This window comes from Varanus komodoensis, unplaced genomic scaffold (genome assembly GCF_004798865.1).
Source record: "Varanus komodoensis strain SLA01 unplaced genomic scaffold, ASM479886v1 scaffold22, whole genome shotgun sequence".
NCBI classification, from domain to species: domain Eukaryota; kingdom Metazoa; phylum Chordata; class Lepidosauria; order Squamata; family Varanidae; genus Varanus; species Varanus komodoensis.
In genome coordinates, this window is record NW_025335606.1 from 10179239 (window position 1) to 10195289 (window position 16051).

At 44.4% G+C, this 16051-nt stretch overlaps 1 protein-coding gene across 4 annotated transcripts in view; it reads left to right on the forward strand.

Annotated features, from left to right (window-relative positions):
- Positions 1–16051, forward strand: part of RAB27B (RAB27B, member RAS oncogene family) — a 109493-nt gene that overhangs the window by 79969 nt on the left and 13473 nt on the right. Inside the window, exon 1 of one of the 4 annotated variants that reach the window (XM_044431405.1) lies at positions 8451–8475. The exons of the other annotated variants lie outside the window; for them this stretch is intronic. The gene's annotated coding sequence lies outside the window, so the exon portion shown is untranslated. Of the gene's footprint in view, positions 1–8450; positions 8476–16051 lie in introns of those variants that run through there. 4 annotated transcript variants of the gene reach the window in all.

Sequence of the window (16051 nt, forward strand, 5' to 3'; positions counted from 1 at the left end):
CAGGACACCAGTTTACACCATCCCACTCAGATGGTTGCCCAGTTTCTTTTTGAGTGTCTCCAGTGTGGGAGAGCCCATGACCAATGTAAGCAATGTAACCCAAATGCAGTGCAATAATGCAAATAATAATAATGCACAAAACTTCTTCAGTGTCATACAGTTCAGAATACTGGTTTCTGTTAGCAACTGCTGTATTGACCATATATTCTCCCAAACGGGCAATACCCAGTCCAATGAAAAAGATCATCTTCCTGTCAAGACATAAAGCCAAACCATCAGTGCAAACCAAACATTGGCATGTCTGGCGGTGACTTCCGTGGCTATGGAAGCAGGACACTAGAAGTACTTAATGCAGATATTGTATATTTCTATACATTTTGCTAAGGCAGGTATATCCATATTTTCAAATACACATTGTATGGACTGTGGTATGAGCAATTGCGGAACTATTTATTTGTTGTCCTGAGGATTAATGGATATTAAAAATGGAAGCATTAATCCTGTTATGGCCTTCTTTTGCTTGGAAAAAAGATCCCCCACATGTAGAGGACAGACGGATGGGAGTGAAGGGATAGCTCTAGCTGGAAGGAGAAAGAAAGACAGACTGCCTGCCTGCCTGCCTTCCAATACAGGAAATTCTGTCCCCTCCTCCCCACCTCCACATTTCCTCACTGTGACGCCGCAGAGTTTACTCAGCTACTGATTCACACCTGATCTCAGGCAGGGAGGAAGACTATTCCTACTGGGGCCTACCGCTACCATTTCCACCCTTGCCTTCTATCCCCACTATGCTTATTGGTTCCTGTGGTCACCCTGACACAATTCTAGTGGCATTTAAGAAGGCAGTTGTTCATGAATAGTTTTGTCAGAACATAGACAGTGCTAAGCATGCAAATGCATTTTAAAATCTGCAGTGCAAATGGACCTTTCCCCCCTCCCTGATCTGCATGGATGTCTTTACGTCCAAGTAAATGGAAGCCACCCTACCTGTACAGTTCTTGCTACCAAGATGGGGAGTTGGCCTGGGAAAGTCAATAGGCAGAGGTGGTAACCCAATAGTGGGTGCTTGTAGCATTATCAGTTGAATGAAGTACTCTGTCCATATAAAATGCTGGGTACCCACTTTCTGGTTTAGTCCCCATGCAAAAGTTGAGGCTTTGACCCATCCCTTATCATGTTGTGTTGTCCCCCACTTTAAACCCAACTAAGACTAGGCGGATCTCTAAATAGAGGACTGTAAGGTTGGCTACCTCGTCACCTGTGAGAGAGGAGTGGGGGAAGAAGGGACCCTTTCTCCTCCCTGACCCTGAAGGTGACTTTTGACTAATTGAGGGGTTGGGAGGAAGGAGAAAGGGTTTCCCCTAATGCCTTTCCCCTGGATGCCATTTTTGTTTGGGAGGAGGATAGCCTTAGCTGTCCCCTTTCCATTCCGGACGCAATGGCTGCTGGGATGGGTGATGGATGAGGCATAAGGAAGGAAGCACATCAAGGAAAATGACAGGAATTCTGCATTTCCACCCCCTTCATTGCCTGTTGATGCGCCCTTAGCTAGTAACCGACAGTAAAGTTGTCCCCTGAGCTCTTACGGCCCTTGGTTATGTCCTGACATCACCAAAACCAAGACGTGGGAGCTGGGCTAGGGCTTCATATGGTTTCATGCTCCAGGGCTCCCTTGGCATTATCTAAAAGAGAAAGTCAGTGGACTATAATTCATAGCAAACCTATTGAGAAAGGGCTACAACCTCCTTTAGACAGGTTTAGATGACGGGAGATTTTGTGTTTGCATTATGGGTCCATCCATTTTCTTCCACGTAAGTGAATGACTACTAGGGACAGAGAGTTAGTCAATTTTCCTGTCCCCCACATTTGGAATATTTAAATCACAAGTTCTTCCAGTCCTGCATTTAAAGTAATTTGCAAATTTTGGGATTTTGCTTTTTTTATCAGGAATGAACTAAAATGAAAATCTCTTATAGGCAAGCCAAATTTAACAAGTACAGCTATTCCTAACATGGAAAAGACCGTGACTATGTGCCCATCTGCCTTATTATTGTTATTACTACTATTATTATTCTTCTCTAGCTTTTTCCTCTTGCAAAGAACCTAAGACACAGTCCTTACTCAGTCCTCCTCCTTTCCATTTTATTTTCACACCAGCGACCCTGCAAGTGGCTGACCCCAAATCACCTCGTAACTTGTTATGAAAAATGAACTGAAATTATATTCTCACCCATCCCTAATGAGGTATTTTTTTGCAGAAGTTGCACACCAAAAACTTCCAAGGCATCAAAGTGGACTATCAAGTTAAAACATTGCCTGTAGCTATGTCTGTATCTTGCTGGATGTATCATTTTGAATGATATGCTGAAGTTTTGAAGTAATCATTATGTAAGATATTGGGGAGAAGCAGAAAAATATAGCAGAAGAATCGAATTCTGTATTTGGAGACCCAAGAAAGTAAAAGGTCAGAACATGAAATTATGTTTCACCTCCAAGTTAATACATTGAAGCAAGCTTCAACTGACCGCTTCTGGCCATAAAAGCATCAAACATTACATTTATTACTTTTCTGTACCACCCAATAGCCAAATCTCTCTGGGTCTTCAGTGTTGGAATCCTAACGTACAGCAAATAAAAAATAATATAACTTTTAATGTACAGAAATGTATAACAATTTGAGCAATCTGAAACAATAGCAATAAAATCCAGGAATCAATGAAAACCTATTTCATTAAAAAGTCCAATCATAGATTGTCAGATGCCTTGGAATTGAGCTGCATCTTTACCTGATGCAGAAAAGATGACAATGTTGGCTAACCTCTCAGACAAGGTCTTGTGGCACCGTAAAGACTCACAAATGTTTTGTGGTCCATGAAAACTTTTGCCATCATACATTCCTTGGAGTCTGAGGTGCCACTGGATTCTTTGTTGCTTTGGCTGCATCGGATTAATATGGCGACCCCTCTGGAAACAGTCACGGAATTCATTTCTAATTCATAACATTGTCATTCGAGCTGCAGGTTGTTCATTTAGGCTTGGTACAAGCCCTGGTATGTAGTCCAACCATACAAGCACTTGTACATCTCATTGATTTGAATGGGAGATTTAAGCACGTGCTTACATCTCTCCCACGGAAGGTCAAGTTGTGAGTGCAATTAATTTGCATGTTTGGGCACCATGGGAGATAGGGAGAAGAGGGTTAATTCCGCATCTCCCTGCTGCAGGCCTGCCAAATAACCCTTTTCTGAAGCATTTTGAGGCAAGCCTACCCATTCGCAGAGAGATTGAGAGTCTCTCAGCCTTACCAGTTAAACCGTAGCTGCTGTTTGCATAAGAACAATGTACACATTAAATACATTGCATTGCATTAACATCATGCCTAGCTTGGTTCTCCAACCAGTGAGAGTTAAGGCCAAGCCAGATTTGTGGCATATGTGAAAAACCTGTTTGCCCAGTTCATTTATAAAGCAGGAGGTTGGAGAGGTGGGGATGTTCTCTTTGTGGAAAATTAAGCACATGCGGGAAGGATGTGATACCTGCGCCTTCACCACATTAATTTGCTGAGCTCCAAGGATGTAAATGGTTCTCTATGTTTCTGGTTCACTTCCATTATTAGAGCCAGGCCAGGATTGCACTCCAGTGCTTTGCATGTTCAGGTCGGTCGGCGGTCTGTCTTTCTTTCTGTAAATAGTAACCACCCATCCATGTGAACCAGCAGAATGTGTGTTTAACATACAGTTGCCCTCCTTTAAACTGTTTAGCTTTGACTGACTCATGCTTCCTCTTGGAAAAATAAAAAGCTCAATCGCTTGATGAAAATGTCAACCTAGTGTTGCGAAAAAAAGGAAATTCCATGTTGGGTACAATTAGAAAAAGAAGTGAAAATAAAGCTGCCAATATCATACTACCTTCATGCAAATGTGTGGGGTGACCACAGTACGAATACTGTGCAATGTATCCAAAAAGGGTAACGGAGAGTTGGAAAAGATGCAAAAAAGAGAGTGGGGTTAGAGCAATGCTAGTTCTGCTTAGCTTGAAAAGGAGGTGGGCACAGGAGATGCAGAGAAATTGGACAGGGTGGAATGATTTTAGGTTCTAGAATTATGGGAGATGGAGAAAAACCTCTTGCTCACTCTTGATCTTAGACTCTGGAGTCATCCATGAAACTGAGTGGTGGGTGATTTGGGACATGTCAAGGGAAATATTTCCTGTTACCATGTGGAATTCACTACCATGAGATACAGTGATGGCTCCTAATTCAGAATGCTTGCAAGAAGTTCAAACCAATTCATGGAGGATAATGGCTGCTATTCCTGGTGGGAATATGCCACCTCTGCTGTTGAGAAATAAGAGTTGGGGGATGCTGTCACACTCATGTGCTGCTCCTGGTCTCCCCACGGGCAACTGTATCGCCACCGGGTGACCAGAATGCTGGGCTGGGTAGGCCTTTGGTTGGATGCAGGATGGCTGTTCTTACACTCTTAGCAAAAACCGCTGGTGTTTGAAGTAACTGTACAAGAAGCTTTGCACACAGGTGTGTTTGCATGCCTGGAGCTTGGTGGAGACCTTGAGGAAGTTTGAACAATGATAAGGAATCATTCTCGTGATGGGCATTGATTGTATCTGTCTGCAAGAAATACTGTGATAGTTGCTGCCTCTTATAAAATACACTGTGGGGTTTAGTCAGAAGCTAATTAAAGCAAATAGTACATACCCTTCCTTACAAGATAAAGAAAGTTGCAAGGCAGACACTCCAAGACTCACAATATGCTTGGAGTTATATTGCATGCATGAAAATATCAGCATGCCCTGGCCATCGCCATCCCTGCAATTCCTATTGTTGTTTTTATCTCTGCAAATACACATATTTTGCACCCCAGAAGGGCAGGAAAACCATCTGGGAGCTGGGAAATAGGCATTAGAAAGACTATTTTTATGGCTCCCACATCACATCTCTGCTCTACATTTCTCTTTGCTGAAGGGGCACTGTGGCAAGCATTCGCAGTTGATATGCCCTGAATTATGTTTTCCAGACGTTAGTTGTGCTAATTGGTCTCACTTCTTTGTTGACCCTCAACTTTTTGCTTTCAAGCCCTTCAAGAGTGGTAACGAGTGTTCCTTTTAATGTGAGATGTGTTTGTTGTCAGGCAAGCAAATGGGTCTGAGATGAGGAAACTGCCACTCTTAATGTCCAAAAGGTGCCAATATCTTGGGGCAGGAGACAGGTGCCATCTTTCTTTAGGTAATTCCTAACACAGGGAGAGGCAGCTGCTGAGTCTCCCTAATGTTTCAGGACTGAAACTCCCATCAGCCACAGACAGCAGGTTCAGTGGTGAGGGATGATGGAGGATACAGCCTCTCAGCTCCTGCAGGCCCACCAGCTGCCCACCCTGTCTGAGGAGGGAAGGACAAAGAGGAGGTTCTCACTCGGGTGGAAAGATGCATGTTTCCCAAATACCATCTGCCACTGCCCTCCACCTTCACTGCTTTCAACATTTACCCCTCCCATGGCAGCAAAATGGCCCAGGAGGAGACTGAATAGTCAAGCACACGGAGACGTGAAGCATAATTATAGATCTTCCGTAGGTGCCAGCATCAGGGTTGGATCATCCTGTATGATTCTGGAGAAATCGTTAACATCCTGTGGAGTCAGATTTTCCTAACCACTCAGAACAGAGGGCTTGAATACTGTCCAGCTGCTGCAGGCCCAGATTAAGGGGCAACTTTAAATTGGAGGCCGTCAAAATCCACAACAAATAAATCCATTTCTGCCTTGCTGTGCTCCAAGGAGCAGGGGCTACAGATTCCTGGAGGCACCTGAGTTTTCAGGCTGGAAGATAGTTTAAACCATCCCTCTTCCTGAACTATGGTGGAGTGTATTTCATCCTTGACATAAAGGCTTATTTTTAATATTCTGTTAACTGTACCTGCCTGCCTGGAGGTTTCTTAAGCAGGAAACAGAAGGCATTTATTCTGGTACGTTTATCTGTTTTGTTCTTTGTGACTGCTTGAAGGAATAGCAAATGGTAACAGTTATACTAAAATCCTCATTCAGAGTGGCAGTTTCTAAGAATGAAAACGCATGGAAACCCCGCAATATATATTTTATGGATACATGTCCCACTATAAAATAGTAACAGCAGCCTTGAAAATTTTCAATACTGCATTTTTTATTTTTCAAAATATGTGTTTACAAATATAGGGGTACTACAATGTTGCTTGAATGGCTGAAGGCAATATACATCATTGCTCCCAAGGTTCAGGATTGGTTTGCAAAACTAATTTCATGTCCCACTTGCTGCTTACAATTCCAGTTGCCTGTGCATTCAGCCTGTTATTTGGTGTATCTCCAGGCTGCCGGTTTTTCTGTGACTTTTTTGTTCCATGTTCCACCAGCTGGTTTGACCTGCCATCCATGTATTCATGGAGGCATTCACAAGATCAGCTTGATGTATCTGAATCCAAGCTGGGTTGTCAGAAAAAGTTCAGGGTGATCTTATTTGTATGCGGAATTATTTTCTGTGTGCATTAGCCTTCAGAAAAAATAGCCCATAGATTTAAGGGTGTTTCACAGAGAAGCACACTTCTCAAGAAAGTTCAGCGTTTGAAGGTGGAGCACTTTTCGACAAAGGCAGTGCCCAGCTGAGTCATGGAACAGCAGTGTCTTTTGCCTCCAAAGAACCTGCATTTCCACTCTTTCTCCAACCCAAGTCCTATACAATATTAACAAGGTAAGCTGGAGATGCCTTAATTGCATGGCTAAAGGGGCTGGGAAAGGAAGAAAGAAGTTGAGGGACCCAAGTCCTAGCCCACCAAGAAGTGAGTAAAGAGCTTTTGAGAGAGCACATTTAGAATGGCATTTAAGTGTGGGCCGGTCAAGTGAAGCAGAAGTGGTGCAGAGAAGAATGAGCATTGCTTCAGAAATTCAAGGAAGGAAGAGCGGCAAGTTTCAGCAGGAATCAAAGAACAGCTTCAAAGGCACTGACATGTCTTAGCCTTCTGCAAAGCTTCATTCGGTTTTATTCACGTGTAAACTACAAAATACGGACTGTTGGGGACAGACTACACGTATCACAGCAGAGTTTCTCCAAACAGTTCCACTGAGTTTTCTTAAAGACCTAAACTTGATTATGAGCACTTAGTTTTTTAAAATGGTCTTTCCGGCCTTTGCTTGTGAAAGAAATTAGGAGAATGGAGCATTGTGTTCAAAAACTACTCAGAAGGAAAGGGAAGTGGTGGAAACTCAGAGGTCAGGTGCCTGGATGGGGGAAAATTGTATTTTAGCATGTGTGGCTTGTCATGAAATCTTCTCTTCTACACAGGAAATGTAGGAGAAGGCAGAGTCCTATCCTTTTTTGCATTTGGCCACCCCAAGGGAGAAGACGCCAGATTGCTCCTTAATTTAACGATAATGGTCAGCAGAATTTTAAATTCTTTGCTCTGGCTGAGTGTTCACGGTTGGTCACTAGGAGCAGGGTTAAAATAAAGATTTGTCAAGGGGACTGGCAACCTACAAGTGGCCAAAGAGGTGGAGGTTATTGCCACCAGAAACACAAGTGGGCAAATTAGACTTAGAAAGTGCTCTAAAGTGAATCTCTGCCATCATTAAAGAAGGTTTGTGTGGCCTTTAACTGCTTTTGAAGTCATAATGCAATGTGGGGGAAATGTTTCGGTTCTCGCACATGCACTTGCGTGCACGCACATGCACACAAAGAGGAAGCTAGGATGAAACCATATAGCTTGACTGAGGCAGACCTTGTGCCTTTAACAGCTCCACCCCAGGCAGAAATCCAACAGGTACACTCTGCTCTTATATGAGGTTGTAGATCCAGGGCAAACTGAGCCTGTCACTGTGAATTTCTGCCTCTCAGAGCACCACACAAGAAAAAGGTAGCAACTCCACAGTTTGAAAAGCAGGCCTCCTAATTCCTTGCGTATTTTCTGCTTGAGAAATACAGGGACAATTATGCCCAGTACCTTGCAGAAAATGCACATATTTCAAGTAAGGTAACAACAAACAGGGTGACAATACATCTTTGTTTGTTTGCAGTGATGCAGGAAGTTCTCTTTCTTCCTGCATGGCAGCTAGCTGGATATAGTCTTTGTTTTCTTAAGATGTCGCCTACAGAGTGTGTTCATCCTGAGCAGTGCAATGTCTAGTACCTTTTCTTCATCCCCCGTCAGCATGCACACAAATGTGAAGGGAAAGTAGGCAAAAGTACTAGCAGAGCACTAGAAAGTCACTTCCGATTTTAGCCTCTCTGACGGGAAAGGTTTTTCCCACAACTTCCTGCTTCCTAGAAATATAACCGAGAAAGAGGCACTTGCGTGTGCTTTTTGTCTCCAATTAAACCCTAAAACTTGTATCAGTCCTTTTCTGCAGGAGTGCTGATTAGTTGACTCCCAATTTACAGATTGATTTATAACATTTTATCCTGTTCTTCAGCCCAAAGGCTCCTAGAGAGACTTGCAAAGGTAAGAAATAAGGTAATCCTTGTATGCAGGCTTGCTAAAGCAAAGAAGGAAAGAGAATTGGGAGAGAGGAAGAAACAAGCAGATTTGGGTGCTTAGTTCCAGGTGTTGGAGTTGGAGCTAAACCTCGTGGCAGGGCTGCTTCTTCCTCTGAAGGCCACAAAAGTGAGATTGGTAGCAGATGTGGGGGTGGGGAGCATGAGGGAGGGTACCTAATTTTGCTATCCCTTTTACCTAACTCTCTTGGATTGCTTCAGCAGTGATTTTGGCAGTTTTCTGCCATCAGGCTATGCCTTCGATCAGTTGGTAACAGTATAATCAGAACCCAGGCTTTTAAATCTGCTTGTCTGCCTGAATGACTTTGGCACTAGAGGCAGAAGGAACGTACAAAAAGGAGGGGGTGGTTCTAGGCTTTCCTGGGCCCCTGCCCGCTTTTTCTGGGGCAAAATCAACCCTGTCCCTTCTGCACAGGGAAAACAGGCCAACGTTTCCTGCTGCAGGGTAATTTTCTTTGCGCAGCCGGATCAATCCAGAAAGACTTACCACTTCCACTGAGCAATTCATGGCTTGGAGAAGAAGCAAGGACCGAAGTTGGAATTCCATGGGATGGCGAGTGAGGGGGGAAATGCATTGGGTGAGGCAGCGCCAGCTGTTCCAGTAACTTGGGTCTGGCATTTAGCCAACTGCAGCTCATTGTCCCAGCAACAAAATGTGGGCATTTTGCTAATTTCTCGTGCCCCCTTTGCTGTTTGTGGGGGCCCCTCTTAAGAAATGAGATGCAGGAGAGAAGAAGCAAGGCAGAGATGTGCCGCATGAAACGCCGCAGCTTTTATTCCTCATCTCTCCAAGCTTGGAAGTTTCTACTCAGCTTACTAGCATGCTTGCTCTGCAAGGCCATTTTCTGGGTTTCCTGCGAGCTTATTCCATGGTTTTGATTGTCCATAAGCCCCAGAGCATCCCTTGCTAGTAAACTGAACAGTAAACTGGAGAATTGGTGGCCACAATTAAGGTTGCCATCTCTTCCTTCTCCTCCCATTTGGGTTCTTGTGTTTTTAAAAGTGTTTATCTGATGTATTTGTTTATTTTTGCTTTTTGATGTTTGGTTTTTCTAGGTTTTCTATTTTTTATTTTATTTCAGCATTTATTTCCATCAAACTTTATTGTTTCCATTTTTTTCCCTCTCTGTAGCCATCTGCATGCACACATGCATGTGGAGACACACACACACACACAGGGGGGGTGTTGGCTGCTGAGGAGAACAACACTCATGCATCTGATGTTATGTGCTCTCGTGTTTGAGTTATATTAATGTCTGTAAGGCGCTGCAAAACTCAATTTTATTTTTGTAACTGATGTATAACAGACAGAAATTCCGCGGGGAAATTCACTTCAACGCGCTCCTCCTGTAGATGAGGACACCAATCTGGCAGGAAAAGATGGCAGCCTTACAGCGAACTGAGAATATTTATTTATGCATGAATCTTCCAAACTACTTAATAGGAATAATATCCCCAACCTGGTCACAAATAGTAAAATCATATGTAAAATACATTATTAAAAATAATCAGTTACAGTAGTAGTACAAAGCCATTCAAGGAACAGTAAGGTTGGAGTAGCGTGAGCCACTTAATTCCAAGTCAGGACATTGTGTGAGCAGGTGTGTTTTCAGGAGGCATTTGATTGTAATGTTGTGACAGGGCTCCATGAAATCCATCCCTCCAGAGTTTGTGAACTTCCTCTCATGTTCGACCCAGTCTTAGAAAACAAGCTGCGCCAAGTAGTCGGCAAATGCTTGCAGAACAATGATTGCGCAACTACACCCTCCTTCCGTGTCATGCCCAGCAGCAAGGAGGTTGCTGCCTATGATGCAGAAGGGGCCCTGCTTCCACAGCAACCGTGCAGGGCTTGATTCCAGGTGAATTCCATGTAAATGCTGGGCCTGCTTGCCAGTAACTTGGACTCAAGACCACGAAAAAGCAGCCAAGTGTCCAGGAAATTCATTGGATTCCTCCTTATCCCTATCTGAAGCATGCCTCATTTTCTGTTTTGCAAACCATATGCTTTCTGAAGGTGGGTGCCACAACTGAGAAGCCCCCCCCCCCCCCCCCATTCTGTTGGTCTCAGAATGGCTAACAAGGCAAGTGTCTTCAAGTTGACTAGGTATACCTAAGGCAAGGAGTTCCTGGTCCCAAGGTGATTAGTGCTTTGTTAGACAACATCACCACCTTGAACATAGAGTGAAAAACACCCTTTAAGAGTCCACTGGGGGTGTACAGTCAAAAGGAGATTTATAGTTTATTCATATGTACAGAAAATAGATGGAGCACGCAGGCGCCACCTGAAGGGACTGCAAAGATGGAGTCTGTTCAAGATGCTGTTATAACCTTTCAGTTACATAGAAGGTGGGGGATCATGGACTCAGTATGCCAGAGGCACGTGAGAGTAAAGCAAAAGGGATTGGACGGGGTTCAGACAACAGGAATAGAAGGAACCTTAAGGACAGGTGCCTAAGAGTATACATCGGAATGGCAGGCCTTTTGGGACACGGACATTATCATGTCTAAGGTGTCAGTGGGAAGCAAGACTTGCAACATGGATGCCTGGTCAGATCAGGAATCCCTTCTGAAGTCTCAAGCTGTTCTTACAGTGTCAGGCTTTGAGCAGCCATATTAGAAACATAGAGACAGAGCGAGTCAGAAGGGTCCTCCCAGGCCATCTAGTCTGACCCCCGCCTCCAGCCGGCTCCGCTCATGACATGCCCACCATGTGCATGTCCAGCCTATCCTTGAACATCCTTACCGATGGGACTTCAACCACCTCCTATGGAAGCCCATTCCACACCCAGTATGGGGATTCCATATTATTATGAACAAGCTTTAGCTCATGTTGGCCTGACAGCAGCTAATACGCAGCCAGTGCCTTTACTTAAACACAGGTGTGGTGTGAGCATAGCTGGGTGTCCCACTGCCCCCACCTGTTGCGTTGGCTACCAGCTGCCGCTTCTGAACCGACCACAGGAGTAGCCTTACCTAAAGCACATTACAGCCACTCAGATGGGATGTTACCAGTGCATGGATCACTACAGCCAGGCTGTTGCTCTCCAGGAGTGGCTTAGATGGCTTGCTAGCTGAAGTTGATAATGGGCGTTCCCTACCCAGTGGACAGACATATAGCCTGAAGTGGGAGTCACGGTAGCCACCCCAAAAACTAACAAGGGGAGGAGGAGTAAGACCAAGTCTTACTAAGAATGGTCTAGGTAGCAGGGATGGGGGAGATCCTGGAGCGATGTCAGACTTAAGCACGGTCACTGGCATCTGGTTTTGGAAAACTTGAGGTTCTCTTGGTTGTGGGGCTGGGAGGGTGGACATTTCAGGGCTGAAGCTCTTTTTTTTTTTTGTATTTGTGGGCATTTATCACAATGAACCACGATGTGTCTGAGGGACTTACTGGACCAGGCAAGAGAGCGGAGTTCAGCTGAAGAGCTCCACAAAATAAGCCAGCAGCTTTGCCCACAAAATCACTAGAATCCCCACTGCTCTTTTGTAGCTTGTGGATGGGACAGCAAAATGGACTGACACCGTGCTCTCCCCCAGTGGAAGAGTCTTTTCCTCTTGCGGGGCAGACGAGTCATTTTCATGCGAAGTGCCTTAAATATTTGTGCTCTCCTCATGCAGCAACTCCCATGAAAACCACCTCGTTCCTCCTTATTATTAAATGTTTAAAGGCTCAGGTGTGGTTGCACATGGCGTATTTAACAAACTACATTGTTTGACTCTGGCTGCAATATCTGTACAGGTGTTGTAGGGGAGGTGTGACTTGCTGTACCAGGGCGAGAGCTGCTACTCTTGCTGAAATTCTTTCTTCCAGGCAAGTTCAAGGCACAGAACTGCTTTTCCTCCTCTGCATCTGGTGACCCTTGAAACAGATGCAGGTGTTTAAAAAGTTCAGGAAACCTTTTGCCAACTCCAGGGTGCAGTTTTGGAAGCACCAAGCTTGCTGAATTTTTGTTTCTTGCTCAGCCCTCTAAGCTCAGTAGGAGGAAGAAGGGATCTATGAAACGAATATCTGTGTTTCTTATTGTTTGCCTGCTGCTGAGAAGAATGGTGATGACTAAATGCTTGTAAAATGCCTGTAGTATTCAGGATGTGAAAGCAAAAGTGACAGATTATAGTGTAGTTCTGTGCTCAAGCCTCGCTTAATCTCGATATAATCCCGTCAGCACACCCTGGAGTTCCTTCCATCACTTTGATTCGCTTTGGGTGTGATTGCTCAGAGCAGCTTCAAGCAGTTAGACAGACACTTTGGCAGTTGCCTCCCCCTTCTGCTGGCTGTTGTGTGAATTGAAAGCTGGAGGAAGCTTGTAATAAGTAGCATTTCAGTAGCTGATCTTTCCTGCACTGGGTAGGTGGAGCACTGCTGGCAATGATCTCATTATCAGTAGCCACGGTTACCTGGCTCGCCGCTCACGGGTGACAGAACGGGCTGTATACTTATTAAAGACTTGCCTGCTTTCCAGGAGTCTGTGACAGGAATGATTCATGTAGCTACCAAGCAGGTTTTGAAAATGCTGCAGCTCAGGGGAACATGGATCCCTGCGGTTTATTAATATCTTACTAGGTGCTTGACAGGGAGGAAGGAAAAGAGAAAAATGGAGAGAGCTGCTATATTTAGGACCATATTTAGGACCACAGATTCCCTAGGGGATTTAGTCATATAGTGGCTTTCGATATACCTGAAAAAGGTGTGATGGGCTCCAGGGAGACTGTGACACCTCTCCTGGCCACCAAGGTTTGGCCTTGGGGAAATGGGTGTTCTGGGACAGATCATACCCAGCATGACCGCCATTTTAGGAATGGGTGACTCCGAGAGCAAGTCTTATATGAGAGAGGCCATGGCATTCTCTCCAAAAAGGTACCCATCATCCCCAAAAGGTGGGGACCCCTGGCTTACCACGTAGTCATGTTCACACCCTGGGCAGATTCAGTAGTTTAAGGGTTCCTTGAGCAGCAAAATTTCTTTCTGGGCACATCTGCTCCTCACTGTGTTGGGAAATGCTTGCACCTGGTTAAAGTTTTCCTCTTCCATTCAAGAGTGCAAGAGCAGCCTCAGCATCTAGACATGCCGTGCTATGACTCGGTTCGCACATACAAGCCTGAGCAGAGGCAAGCCTCGTGTTGCTGTTTCCCCCCTTCCCTCCCTCCCCTGAGGAAAACAGGTGCTGGTGCATTTACTTTTAAACCAATGGAAGTTTTCCAGTCCCTCCAAACTTGAAGAATTCTGGCTAGTTTAAGCTCCACTTAGTCATGCCAGGGTGATAAACCATGGCTTTGATCCTTCTTCTCTGAACTAACAACTAGAATTGGAAATAACCAGAATTCTCCCAAATTTGGATAAAATGGAAAACCTCTGGTTGATTAAAATCAAAAGATGATTGTCACTTGCAACACTAGTGTAAAGAGAAGACAGGGCACAGAGAGCTGGAATCCACATTACCTGGGACATACATTTAGTGGAGATGGGAACACTCTGTGCTACAACTGCTGGATTTGGGTTGCACCAAAAAGGTTTAAAAGGCTATTGTATGTGAGACTTAACACATTTTTGGAAATACACATTTCTTAGAAGGTCAGGATGGAGGGCAACAATTTTCATTCTGCTTTCCCCTGCATTCCGCTGTACCACGCTTCTGTATACAAGCATGTTTATTATTTTTTTGATTAGCTTCTAAGTGTGGAGCAGAGGTCTCATTACTTTACCCTGTATGAAAAGTCTGTTTGTTCTTCAGATGACAAGGAAAATGAACAGGATGCAATAGCTGAATGACTTGTTTTCTAAAGTCATTTTAATCTTGGCTAATTAACTCCTGGCTACCGCCCTTATAAGTATCGATGGACTTAAAATACACTGACTTCCTGTTTTAGATGCAACTTCTGCTCCAAAGACCGTGGATATCATTAGGGGAGAAGGGTTAGTGCCCATCTGAGTTTTTTGCTCGACCAAGGAGACAACTGAAGCTGTTCTTTCCCTTTTGGTAAAATCAAAGAACAAATTGAAGAAAAAAACAGCTGATAAAGAAGACACCTGCAAAACTAGGAGAGAAAGGATATTCTATCAGTACAGAGGCTGAAGTTATTAATAGGATTAGCTTCTGCCCATGGGAAAGGGCAAGGCACATTAGATGCCTTCAAACACAACCGCTATTAACTGTAATTTACAGAAACACAGAATGATACCATGTAAGAGGAACAACTGGACTGGGGTGTAGTGGTTAGTGTTGGACTTGAGAGGGTCTGGATTCTAGTTCCCATTTTGCTATGCAGATGACTGAGTGAGTTTGGGCTCAGCCCAGCCCACCTCACAGGGGTGTCGTAGGGGTGGAGGAGGAGGTTCTTGGGGAGGAGAATGATCATGTAAGCTGCCTTGTGTTCCTTTGAAGAGGGAGAACAGCTCAAAATAACAACCATAATGCAGAATATATAATAAGAATTAAAAGCCTTTATTTTAAAGCCTTCCTGTATTTCTGCCTTGAGCATGCTTTTAAAATGTCCCTGCCCTGGAGAAAGAAACCCAGTGAAAACATTAGGATATCCACAGAATTGTAAGCCAGCTCCAGAAGCCAACTCGCTGGCCCATTTAGAGTTAGTGTACACACCTTATCATTGCCGTGTAGCAAAACACACATGCAGCGCTGTGTGCAGGATTTGCAAGTCTGGGTGTGGCAATTTGTTCAGGGAGGAAAGGGGGAAGATCTGTCCAGGGTCTGTAGCCTTTTGAACTTCTTGGAACACAGTTGTCTTTCATCACATGCTTGCTTTGGTGCTGGGGATCTGAGGGTGTTCCTTCAATGCTTCTGTTCATTGGAATGGGATAATGAAAGCACTGTTGGGCAAGCCCTGCTCCAAAGTAAGAGCACTTTCCTCTGTTCTTGGCTAGTTTTCTCCCTCTACTGTTCCTAGGGAGCACATCTGGAAAAGAACGGTCTCTCCTTGCCATGCATGAGGGCTGTAACAGAATTTCATGTGCTTAATTCAATTCAGGTTCTGCTTTCTGTTTTTTCTGAGCAGTGGGAACAGCAGGAGGAAGGAGCTGTGAGGTACAAAAGTAATAAAACTGTCCAGAACATCTCTCAAGTTGGATTATCATTCGCAAAAGAACACAAGGGCTCTAACATAGTCAATGAGGTGGCACTCTTGGAATGCTATGGCTTTCAGGCTTAGCGGTGGAAGTCAGTTGATTAAAACTAACTGGGCTTGAATCTGAGGTGATGGACCTTCCAATAACTGAGCCTCTGTGAGATACAATTTAAATTTAGGAAAACTTCCTGCAGAGTTAGAAATGAACTCCCAAGGAGGGATGATAGTTCCTCAGCAGCCTCCAAATTCAGGAGGTGGCGTTCATCATGCAGATGAACCTCCAATTTCAGGAGGTGGCGTTTCATCAGTGACATGACCAAGAGGCTCTCTTGATTAGAGTCTGCTCAAATTTAATTGCTGTGCATTCTTCTTGGTCAAGAGAGAAAATCTCTGTGCTTCTGGTTATTAAAAACAGCAAGGACTCCGCATCACGCCTAAAGTCCTGA